This window comes from Ixodes scapularis, unplaced genomic scaffold (genome assembly GCF_016920785.2).
Source record: "Ixodes scapularis isolate PalLabHiFi unplaced genomic scaffold, ASM1692078v2 PGA_scaffold4__175_contigs__length_147842914, whole genome shotgun sequence".
Lineage (NCBI taxonomy): Eukaryota > Metazoa > Arthropoda > Arachnida > Ixodida > Ixodidae > Ixodes > Ixodes scapularis.
Window position 1 is genome coordinate 65,655,063 of NW_024609879.1, and position 12,575 is coordinate 65,667,637.

A 12,575-nucleotide genomic window follows, 5' to 3' on the forward strand; every position below is an offset into this window, starting at 1 on the left:
AAAACTCTATAGTTTAATATTAACCAACTTAGGCCAGCGTATATCTAATATTGGAAAGCCATTGGATCTAAAAGTCCAATATTGTACAAGTTATGCCGTCGTATATTCAATATTGAATATCCATTGGCTCTAGCGGTTCAATATTGAATAGCTTATGCCGGCGTATATACAATATTGGAAAGCTATTGGCTTTAACAGTCCACTATTGGACAGCTTATGCCCGCGTATCGCCAATATCAGAAAGCCAATGGTTCCGACAATCCAATATGGGACAGCTAATGCCGGCGTATATCCAATATCGGAAAGCTATTTGCTTTTATAGTTCATTATTGGCCAATGTGATTCCAACATCGGGAAAACACTGGGCACAGTCGGGCCATTGTTGGGCCATTCTTTGCTACATTAAACCCAATGTTGGCCCAATACTGCGTGCTGCCTGGGTAACTACGTGGCCTAGGAACATCAGTTCGTCATAGGCGAACTTGCACTTGGACGGTTTAAGGGTGAGTCCAGCGGTCTGTATGGCTTGGAGAACAGCTCGGAGTCGTCGCAAGTGCTCCTCGAAGTCACTTGAGTACACTTCGACGTCGTCAAGGTAGACGAGACAGCTCTGCCACTTCAGTCTTGCCAATCCGGTGTCCATGACACGCTCGAAATTTTCTGGCGCCGTACATAGTCCGAAGGGCATCACCTTGAACTCGTACAGCCGATCCGGCGTGACAAAAGCTGTCTTCGCTCGGTCCCGTTCGTCGACATCGATCTGCCAGTAACCGCCCTTCAGACCCATCGATGAAAAGTATCGAGAGTGGCGCAGCCGGTCTAGTGCGTCATCGATGCGGGGGAGTGGATAGACGTCTTTCTTTGTTACCGCGTACAGCTGTCGGTAGTCCATGCAGAATCTAAGCGTTCTGTGCTTCTTAACAAGCACGACTTGAGAGGCCCACAGACTGCCTGAAGGCTGAATTATGTCGTCGTTCAGCATTTTCTGCGATGCTTTTGAATGACCTCCCTTTCTCTTACGAAGATTCTGTACGGCGATCGGTGCACAGGGAGCGCGTCGTCCTCGGTAACGATGCCATGCTTCGCCATGGCAATTTAGCGCATCTCCGACGACGTCGCGAAGCAGTCGCTGTATTCGGCGAGGAGGTCAATCAACTGTCGTCATTCAGACCTGGAAGCTTGCGGTCAATATCGAGCTTCGCTGGCGGCGTAATGTCTTGCTGAGGTGGCGATGATTCTTCAGCAATCGCGGCGATTTCAGCGGAGTTCCGAAGTTTCACGACGTGACTTACAGCGGCACCTTTTGTGAAGTGTTGCGTTTTTTGTCGGAAGTTCGTCACGAGGACCAGAGTGCGCCACTCCTGAAGTTCACCCACTCCTCTTGCGACGCCTATTCCTTTCGCCAGGAGTAATTACAGGTTGCCTTCCAGAACAACTTCGCCACATGTAACTGCATCGTTCACGACGGGTACGACAACAATTGTTCGCGGCGGCAGCTTCACCTGGTCGGCAGCTGCTCGGATGGCGGCTGCCTCTGTTTAGGATTTTTTTGAGGGCGGAACAGGCGTCTGAAGCGTCAATCTGTTCTCACCAAGGTCGATGACGGCGCTGTATTCACACAGAAAGTCCATGCCGAGAATGACGTCTCTGGAACAGTCTTGGGGAACGACGAACGTTCCGCTGTGAATTCCGACGTGAGCAGTGCACCTTCCGACAGGCGTAATAAGGCGTCCTCTGGCAGTTCAAATTTGTGGTCCTCCCCAGGGCGTCGTAACTTTTCGCAGGCGGCGAGAGAGCCTCCCACTCAAGACTCAGTAGTCTGGTCCGGCGTCCACGAGTGCAGATGCGTCGTGGCCGTCGATGTTTCTTCGGGTCCTTCATTCCGAACCAGATGCCAGCAACACCACTGGTTCAGAAACGTTCAAAAGCAGGCACTTCGTTCATAACGAACTGCAATGCCAAACAAAGGCTTTTGCCGACGTAAAGATGGGACTTCAATCTGTGTTAGATATAATTGTCAAGTGTTCCACTAGCTTTCAGCTTAGTGTACACAGTTCCATCAGGTATATCAGATATTGACTCTTCGGGATTGCTGTTCAGCTTCTCCAGGTTGTTGAAGAGCGTACCCAATGTTTTGGTGATTACTTGAAGAACTTGATGAGACATATCGAGAATTATGAAAAGCACACCTTGCATCGGAGCACCGAGATGGGGGTGTGCTCTTGACAAGTTGCACACACTATCGTGGAAGCCTGTCTTCAGGCGTCGGTAGAAAGCCTTTGCAGAACTTACAGTAATAGTATGCCGCACGCAGCAGCTTTGAGACCGACAGCTTTCGAAACAGATACTTTGTTCGGGGAAGCACCTCCATTCTGCATATTCTGTGGATCATCTGGAGCAGGTTGTCTAGGTTGCTCCATGTAATATTTTCGGACATCACATACGTCATCACCATTGCCAGAACCTCTGCCTTTCTGATGTTAGATATGGGAAGAATCCAATGCCGTAAGTTTTCGAAGGAGTAGGTGACGGTCTGCACAGCATCTGGAATAGGGTCGCTCTGAGAAATGTCATCGAGCAGGCAATCCTCGAAGTTGTGATGAAGGACGCAAACAAGCAGGCTTTCTTCCAACTCGTCGGCCTCTTCGTCATGGACAACGTCGCCGTTAGCCTCTACAAAATGAGTGTTACCTTCAGGCAAACTTGTACAAGGTATGTCTTCGCTTGTTTCTGAAGTTGCTGCACCACTCACTTTTCAGAACTCTCAGTACAATGATTTGTGCTATCACCTGGGTTTTCATGCAAAGTCTTGTTAGATCTATGGGCCAAAAACTTTCTGTATTGCCATGTTGAGGACGGAATGATGAAAAGGCTCATTAAGTTCCAAGTAATATTTTTTAAACTTGTCTGTGGTTGATCAGACATAACCAAACTATGACAGTGTGCAATCTTACTTGCACAGACACAAAGACGCGAGTCTCACCCGACGCGGATCCAAAACGTACCTCAGCCACCGTTTACTCTCGTGTGAGTAGCCAACATAATCCATCCATTTGTGGGTATTCGTGGCTCAAAAGTGAATATCGAACTAACTAATTATTTCTGTCAGCATAATTTAAAGTAACATCCTGTAAGTGCGTTCAATGCAGGTTTTATTTTCTGTTTAATTTTTGAATTATATTTTTTTGGCTTTCATAACTTGAGGGCACACTATGTAACCAATAGGCAGTGTTGCTAATTAAAGAAATTCTGAAACTACCTCACGGACCTCACACTGCTGCGTACGGCACCTCTTTCTTTTCGGAGTGACTTTGAAGCTTAAATGCAGAGCTAATGAGGTTTGCGCACGTGCATTACGTGGAGGATAACGTCAAGGCGATCATCCCCGCGACGCTTATCAGAAGCCTCAAACCCGAGAGTATTTGCGATTATAACAAGGTGCAACACTACGTGGCCTACTGGAGGAGCTCTCAGGGCGATGGGGAAGGGCATTATAAAGCACTTATTCGACGGTTGGTACGTATGGCATTCTCAGATTAGCTTCCTGTGAACGAAGAAATGTTTGATAACTGCAAAAAAATAAGAAAAACAAGAAAATACATTTTCTGCACATATTTAGCATGATTTTATGGGAACTACACCGAATTTACAACTCTTGTTTGAAGCACTGTGCTACGGTGTTAAAACAGTAGTGCCACCTTTGTTTGTTACACTCTCCATTTTTGTTTTGTTTCATTTTTGAAAGATGTACATACTCAAAAGGGTGACGTTTTTCGAACTATTGAAAAACGGCTTATTTGAGACTACTTTTATTGGACATGGGTTGGGGCTCCACGAACGTGCTTGGGTGCTATTTTTGAATTGGCCTTGTGGCCTAACATTGGGTTATAAAAAAGTAACATGTTGCTTGTTTTTTTTAAATCTTTTTTACCAAGAGTAAAAAAAGTTCTTACCCTTCAGATGGTCTCTGCTTGCCAAACAACAGGGGCACCCTAAGTACCCACTGAACTGCACAAGATTTTGGACCTCGGCGCGCGCTGGTGCATCAACACAGCAACAGACGGCATGGACCGTGGACGACAGGACGACAGAGTTGTGCTCTCAAGTTAGCGAGTCCAGAGGCTTCACCTCTTCGACAAACTTGCTCATAAAGAGACTCATGTCTTAATGGCTCGAACCAAACCATAGTCCTCCCAAGACGCAGTGGATAAACCCTGCACTCAAAGGCAGTTCTGTGACAATGAAATGAACTGGCCACACTGAAGTTCTTGATGACTTATACAAGGTTCTGCCACCTGTGTTAAATGTGATAGTCAGATCAGTCCACTCAAGACCTTCCCTTTCTGAAGCGTGAATACTCAAGTGCAACAACATTAAAACAAACACTAAGACGCCCCCCCCCCCCCCCCCCCAAGACTAACATGAACACAATATTACCAATGTGAATATCATGCGGCAAGCGGAAATGCGCCTCCGTAGTTTCCCTTGCACACACAGCAGTCTCATACGTTAAGACCACACTTCAATGTGACGACACAAATATTCGCTGTATAGTGGCATTTACAATAACGATCTGTATCATAAACTCTAAAATTTCTTTTCCCAGGAACAGAATGGGAATGCCCCATGGTTTACTTCCCCGGAAGAACTGACATTCGTGTGGGGCTGGGTAGGGCTGGCTTCGGCCCTGGGGGATATTTGTGATGATCGAGAGTCTACGGGGGAAGCCAGGCTGCTGGTACGCCAGCGGTGCCACAGCCAGTGCAGGGCCGAACTTCGTGTCCTTCGTCGGCTTGTCTGTCCCTTGCAGCAAAGCTGCTTAAATGTCACTACAGCTGCCCAGCGTGAGGACTACTCGCAAAAACTTCCTTGTAGCAACTTCCTGCTGCTTCTGGCTTTGGGGAGCCACCCTGCTCTGATAGAGGCGGGACAAAAGTGGGCTTTCCTGGCCGCCCTTCCTCACATATCTCGAGTTAACAAACTGAATTATGGTACCGTGGATATGTTGCTCTCGAGGTACCCTCCACCGTTGTGGCAGGTCAGTTCAGGCGAGCTCTGTAGGTGCCTCGCTGAAACTTTAGCCTGCAAAAGCGCTACGACCTAAAGGAGCGCTATCAATCGGTTGCAGGCCACACTTCCCGCAGGGCATTGGCAGCTGCAGCTTCCTTAGCATTTTCTTTTGATGGAAGATTTTAATTGGCACAACCCGTTATGGGGAGCACACGCTGGTATGTCAGAGGAAAAATAGTTGAGTCAGATGTATCCACACAAAGTCTTGTGTCTTTTTAACACGGGCCAGACAGATTATTTTAGTCCAACATCTTTGTCATCAACTTCCATTGACATTTCGATTGGTTCTGCTAGTTTACTTCTAGATTTTTCCTGGAGTGTGGATTCCAATCCACGCGGAAGCGATCATTTTACTAAAGTTTTAACCTGCAGTGTAGCCCCTCTTTTATTTTATACAGGCCCTCCTTGCTGGAAGCTTGACAAGGCTGACTGGGGCCTTTTCGGGCAGGCGTCTCTTTTAGTCTATCCCCGTCTGGATAGTCTCACAATTGATCGATTCAATCAGCTTTTAACCGAGCACATCATCACAGCAGGAAAGTTGATCCCGCAGACATCTCAATTTCTCTATAGAAGGCCAAAACCTTGGTGTAATTAGGAATGTGAAAAGACACGCAAGAAACAAAATCAGGCTTGGGGTATTTCAAGACGATACCCCACTAGAGATAACGCCATATCTTTTCGCAAAATGATGGCACGTGCAGGCTACGTACGAAGAAAAGCCAAACGGGAAGTTGGCAAGGTTATGTCTCTACTATAAACAGCAGTACCTCACCTAATGAGGTCTGGGATCGAGTGCACAAGATGAATGGTTCCTATCATGCACTTAAATTCTCCCCGTTTTATAGGAATAGAACATGCCCAGACACACTCGAGGAACAATCTGATATTTTTGGAGAACATTTTGAATATGTATCCAGTTCACATCATTATTCATCTACTTTTCTTAAACACAAACTGAAGGCTGAGAGCAATCCCTTAGAAACCCCAGGAGGTGAACATGAGGGATATAACGCTACATTCGGCATGCATGACCTCGCTGTGCTTCAAAACACAAAGCCCTCATCTCCTGGACCAGATGGTTTACATTATTCAATGCTACAGTATCTCCATCCTTCTACACTTGAAGTCATTTTCTATCTTTATAACCGCATATGGCAGGAGGGCTAATCCCTTCGTCTTGGAAGGTAGCACATGTCCTACAACTTTTGAAGGCTGGTAAAGATGCGTCTTGAGTTTCCAGTTATAGGTATATTGCTCTTACAAGCTGTCTCTGTAAGGCACTGGAGCGAATGATCAATCGTGGACTATTATACTATCTGGCGCATGGCAAGGTGTTTGATAAATTTCAGTGTGGCTGTCGTTCATCAATGTCTACTGTCGACCGCTTGGTGCGTCTTGAAACTGTTGCATGCGAGGCCTTTTGCACACGGGCAGAACTGCCTCTCCGTGTTCTTTCATCTCGAGAAAGAATATGACACGGCTTGGCGCTATGGCATTCTGAAAGACCTGTTTCACCTCGGACTACGTGGTCGCATGCTTCGTGCAATTCAGAGCTATATAGACAGGCGTACCTTTCGAGTCCAGCCGGGAAACACACTCTCCCGTGAATTTCTGCAGGAAAATGAAGTGCTGCAGGGAGGAGTGCTAAGTGTCACATTGGGTTCTGGTTAAAATAAACTCCATTGCTTCTGTAATCTCTCCGTCGGTTCAATATTTACTTTGTGTCGAAGATTTACAAATTTCCGTTCCATCCTGTAACCTCTCAGTCTGTGAACGCAGGGCTCAGCTAGGCATCAACAAGCTTACTGAGTGGGCTGACAGTAATGGTTTCAAGTTCTCTCCTGAAAAGACTGCATGTGTTTGCTTCACACGCAAACGTGGAATCCTTCATGAGCCATCCCTAACAATCTACAAAAGTAATGTTAGTGTCCAACCTCAGCACACATTTTTGGGGCTCACGTTTGATAGTGAACTGAATTTTAATTATCATGTAAAAAGCCTGAAACTGCAAGCTCAGAAGTCTCTCAATATTCTTAAAGTTCTCTCGCACAGGTCTTCGTGCTCAGACCGACCGTGCCATTTGCGGATCTATCGCCCTTTGGTACTCTCCCGACTAGACTATGGCTGCTTTGCTTATGGCTCCGCCAGACAGTCTGTGCTCAAGATGTTGGATCCCATTCATCATCTGGGGCTTCGTTTGGTTACAGGTGCATTTCGTACATCCCCTGCGCCCAGTTTATATGCAGAGGCTAATGAGTGTTGCCTCGAAAAGCATTGATTTGCATTGGGCATGATGTACTCCCTTCGCATCCGATCTGTCCTCCACCACCCCACTCGAGAAGTTGTTCAAGGAACACGCTCGGAACGACTCTTTCTCGCAAAACCTAGTGTGATCCCTCCAATCAGTATGCGACTGAAGACCTTGGCCGAGTCTGTCAGATTAGATGTGGCATCCCAGGTAGTCGAATTCCCTGGCATCATAGCACCTTGGGAGCACCCCGACATACATTGCAACCTGTCTCCTGAACAACATACCAAGGAAAACACTCTAAGTGCGGTACTCCTGCAAGGATTTCATTAACTTGCTCAATTGTAGGAAGATTATACAAAGTTCTATACTGATGGAACGAAATCTGAGACCATTGTTGGCTGCTCTGTCATTGGCTCTTCAGTAGAAGTTGTAAGGCGGATAAATAGTGGCGCTACCATTCTGACAGCGGAGCTGTATCGCCTCCTGTTGGCTACGGAACACCGCTCGACACGGGATACCCCTGGCAGTGGTTTTCACTGATTTTCTTAGTGCCTTGCGAGCCATCTCTTCAATGCTGCCTACAATGAACTTCCTTTTTGTTCAAGTTGAAAAGAAAATTATTGTGGAAGCTAGAAAGCATTGCACCATTGTCTTTTGTTGGATTCCCAGCCATGTTGGTATCCCAGGCAATGAGGCGTCCAACCGTGCTGCCCGCACATGCGTCAGCAGAGAAGCAGATATGAAAGGTATCCCTTCCATGGACTATCGCCCTTCAATAAGGTCTCGCATACGAGCACAATGGCAAGCTGAGTGGAATAAAAAGATCTACAGCAAGCTGCAGCGCGTTAAGCCAAACCTGGGTGAATGGGCGAGCGCCCGGCACCGAGAACGGTTTTATGAAGTAATACTGTGTCGTTTGCGCATTGGCCACACACATCTGACTCATGGGTACCTGCTGCCTGGGGAGGAAGCCCCTTTGTGTGAACAATGCGATAAACCTCCAAGGGTTCTCCATTTTGTAATTCAGTGCCTTTCTATAAACTGGAACGCCAATCTCACTTTGCACAGCAGTTATACAGAAAGCACATTCCCTTACACCCAATGCTGTTATTGGGCGATGAACCATTCCTGACTTACAATCAGGTTTGTTTCTAAGTTTTTAGATCCTATTGGTATCCTACAGCGACTGTGAACTCTAAAGCTTACAACGCATGCCCATTATTGTTTGTGGCATAATCCGGCTTCATGTCTCATTCCTCTATTTTTAACCCTGACCACTTTAGTTCTTTCTTCTTGCTTACCCTGAATGTAATAGTTTCCTACTTTTGCGCTCTTTGGCCTCAGCAGCCCTTGCGCCATAAAAGCCAATCCAAACCAAGCAAACTTCGTTTCAGTTCTATCTTTATTCAACCCAGTTGCAGGTCCGATTTTTTTGTACATCCACTTTTATTTTAAAAAGTGGTGCAACAACTTCTTATGCTTCATCAGTACTCAGTTTTTCAATGTGTGATTTTTGCCAAAAGAACGATTACGTGCCATCATTATCTGAAAACCAACTCTTGTCAGAACTATACTGGCACATTCGCATCATATTTTTGTGTCAGTTTCCAAACGCTAAAGAGAGAACTGTAAAATAATGCACAAAGAAGCGTCCCGCCAACCAAGCAACATGCGCCCCATGTTGTAAATGACGCGCGTCAATGGTGACGGGAGAGATTGAACATAGTTGAAGGGCGTCCTTATCCACCTTAAGTATTTGTGTTAACCTGACCCACCAATGACAAATGCTCAATACCTCAGATTGTGGAGGTCCCTTTTATGATATACTAAACAATGAACATGAATGAATGGAGGTGCGGTTTGTACCTTTACTAGCACAATGTGGAAAACTGTTGCGGCCGACATCCCCAAGGGTGTAAGATAAAGCACTGCACGGGCCGGGATTCCTAGGCCCGAACCGGCCCTGTAGAGGTACTAGGCCCGGACCCGGCCCAAACCCCATAGACTATTTAATTTCTAGGCCCGTCCCGACCCAGCCCGAAAGAGACACTGCCCGGGCCCGGCAGGATTTTTCGAAGGAAGCTTGAGCCCGGTCCGAGCCAAACCAATTCTTTCTTAAATACAAGCCTGAGCCCGTCCGAGCCTGACAGGTTATATACATGAGCCTGAAAAAGTTTGCCGGCTTTAACCTAAAACCCGTCTAAGCATAAAGCGAGCATTTTTCATTTAAATCTCTGTTATACTTGGACCGAGTTTTCTTTTTTTTTTTCTTCACGATAAATATTTCAACATAGACGATGATACGTGATTTTTAGAAAACAAAAAGGGGGCAATATTTCACTTATGCATTTCTTGAAGAGATACTGGACTTTTCGTTATTCAATTCGTTTCACCGAGATCTTTCCTCTCTACATGTTTTTGCGAAAAAAAAAATTAGGATCACGTTAATGCATCTACAAAAGGCGGTATAAGCGTAAAATTATCTAGGTACTTAGCTTATCTTTGGTGGTAGAGTAAGGCCCCCCCGGTCAAATGCGAAATTTTTGTTTAGTTTGAAAGACAGAGGAAAAGACACTTATGCTGTGCTTTGCTATGGTGATTATAAGAGGAGGTGTGCCGAGCAAAATATCGGTAGCATACCACTTGTTCATGGTGCCGATGGCACCGCCACCCTGCGCCTGGTGCCGTCGCGCGGGGCACAATGGCACCAAACGTAGAAGTGCGTCCTGCATGAACACGCGGGGTACCAGATGCTCTCGTGCCCCGTGCGCTCGTGCACGATACTTGAGGCGCTTCACGGTACACCCCTTCGAGCAGAAATGCAGCGGTATCTAAAAGGATTTTACCGGTATCCTGGCTGCAGCCCACCTTTTTGTCATAATGCGGCGGCACGTGGAACTACTCATAAACGCGGGTTGCTCGGTGCATCTACCCCCGCAGCCCTGCGACTAGAGTGCTCGCGTTTTCTTGACCTCACTTTCCCCTATGCTGGTGGAATCCATACGTGTAATTTTATCCACGTGAACGCTTTCCAAGAGCAAGACATCTTTTTTTTTCTTTTTGAACGGCGCCGTAGAGTTTTTATTGAACCTAAAAGATTAATGAGCACAGTTTTTGTTATCAACAATTTAGAATTCGAGGCACACGAGTGTTTAGCCACGGCCAGGGCCGGGCGGGGCCAGCACGGCCCGATAAATATTTTGCTCAAGCCCGAGCCCGGCCCGGGCCCGAGAATATGAGTGCTACAGTGCCCGAGCCCGGCCCGCGGGCCGGGCCGAGTTCGGGCCTTCAGGCTGGTCCGGGCCCGTGCAGTGTTTTAGTGTATGTCCCAAAGTCGGCGGAGTGACCAGGGAATCTGCTCTGCCATCCCCGGAAAGACAGCTTTTGGTTCCGTGAAGCCTGAACCATGAGGCTCTGCTCTAATTCCAAAACCTAAGAAAAAAAGTTAACGACTTTAATAATAACTTTTAAAACATGGCAGACACAAATGTCTTGAACTGCCGGTAGGAGGTAGCATCACCACAACTTAAAGAACCGCGTCTTTTACAGCGCTTTCACGCCCATCAGCGATAGCAGCCTGATCACATTTGTAAGACTGCTGCCAGAGAACAAGATGGTTGAGGAGAATGGGATGTTTCCGAACAATTTCTCTTCAAGAAGGGGTTGACTGCACCATTCCTCTGTGTGCTCCTTAGGGCGAGTGAGGGTCGCTTTCACGAAACTCCCTGCAAACGACAAGCAAACTTCACAGATGGAGGCACCACATTGTGGGCATCGTTTTAGTAGCGTCATTAGGAAGTCGTGAAAAACTATACTTCTGCTGTTTGTGATCCCTGACATCATCATCATCCTTCAGAAGGAATGCTCTGAAATGCAAGCAAATGACTTAATGTTATGCAGTTATTAACTCTGCCTTCTGGAGTAACATCAGATATGCAAATGTTTCTCGACAACATCATATGATCGTATGAGAGTGTGAACTCCTTTAAGATTTGGTATAACTAACAGAAAGCCTCGGAGCAGCACACACAAGCCCGCCAGTGTATCCATCCATACATGAATACATCGGCTGTTATATATGTGGCTTTATGCATACTTTTGCAAGTGGTGCTAGCAACACTATTTTTAGGATGAAACCGAATAGAGAAATGGCATTTCATATGAATTGCTACGAAGCACCCGGCAGTGGTGAAAGGTTTATGTGGCAGTGCGTCCAATAAGCAGTGATATTGAATACAGACAACAACAAACTCTTCAGAGCCATCTTCATCGTGTCCTCTTTCTCATCTTTCTCCTCCGGGACAAAAGAAGAGTCAAGGTCTAGTTGGCTGATGTGAGTAGACATGGTATATTTAGATTTTTCAGAAACTTAACACTTACAACGCAGAAATTTAACACGAAACGTGTCCTCACTGGCCTCTGAGGATGATTCCGAGTTGTCTATGCTGTGAACAAATAACAAAGGGCTTTCATCCCAGATAGTCAGAACTGCCTTAAATGATTTATGTGCAGTAGACCCACCGTGAAACTTTTTATTTCACAGGCCTAATGTTTGTAAATCAGACGCAGAGAACATATTCACAGCCACTAATATTTTCGCACTTTAAAACCCGCAATTTTTGCATCCTTAAACCTCTAAAAGTTTCATAAATACCCCTATTCCGCGGAAATTAGGGAATTGCAAACATTAAGGGTTCACGCGCGTGTGCGGGGCTTGAATCGGACAACTCCCATTGGCAGATGCTTCCCCCGTCTTGACTTTCATGGTCTGGACCATCATTTCCCTCCGTGTAGCTAAGAACCATTCATTGCTATGAGGACACTAATACAGGCTGTGCCAATCAAATATCAACTAAGAAATGCTGCTAATTTCTTCCCAGATGCCTCCTGTTTCTGGATTTATATGTCCTGGACTTTCATGTCCTGGACTGTCATTTTTGCCTTTATACCTTAGAATCATTCTATGTTAAGAAGACACGACTAAAGGCTGTGCCAATCAAATATCCACATGGAAATGCTTCCATTCAGTTACAAATGCTGCTGGTATTGACAGCCGTCTGAGTCCTTTCGCAAATGCCAATATGTTTTTGCTTGGCAGCCAAAATTGAAGTTGGTCGAATGGCCAAATGTTGGCGGCTGCAAATCTCCCAACTACTCAGTACTAGGAACCAATAGCTCCACTTGCTGCTAGCATGGCACGAGTGCTTAGTTTGAGGCAGCAGGTTCCACTGGCTGCACTGAATCAAACCCGGAA

The 12,575-nt window shown here is 46.3% G+C and overlaps 1 pseudogene; it reads right to left on the reverse strand.

The window, feature by feature from the left end:
* Positions 1-2,004: 2,004 nt before the first annotated feature.
* On the reverse strand, positions 2,005-2,801 carry LOC115325205 (annotated as a pseudogene).
* Between the last annotated feature and the right edge of the window lie 9,774 nt (positions 2,802-12,575).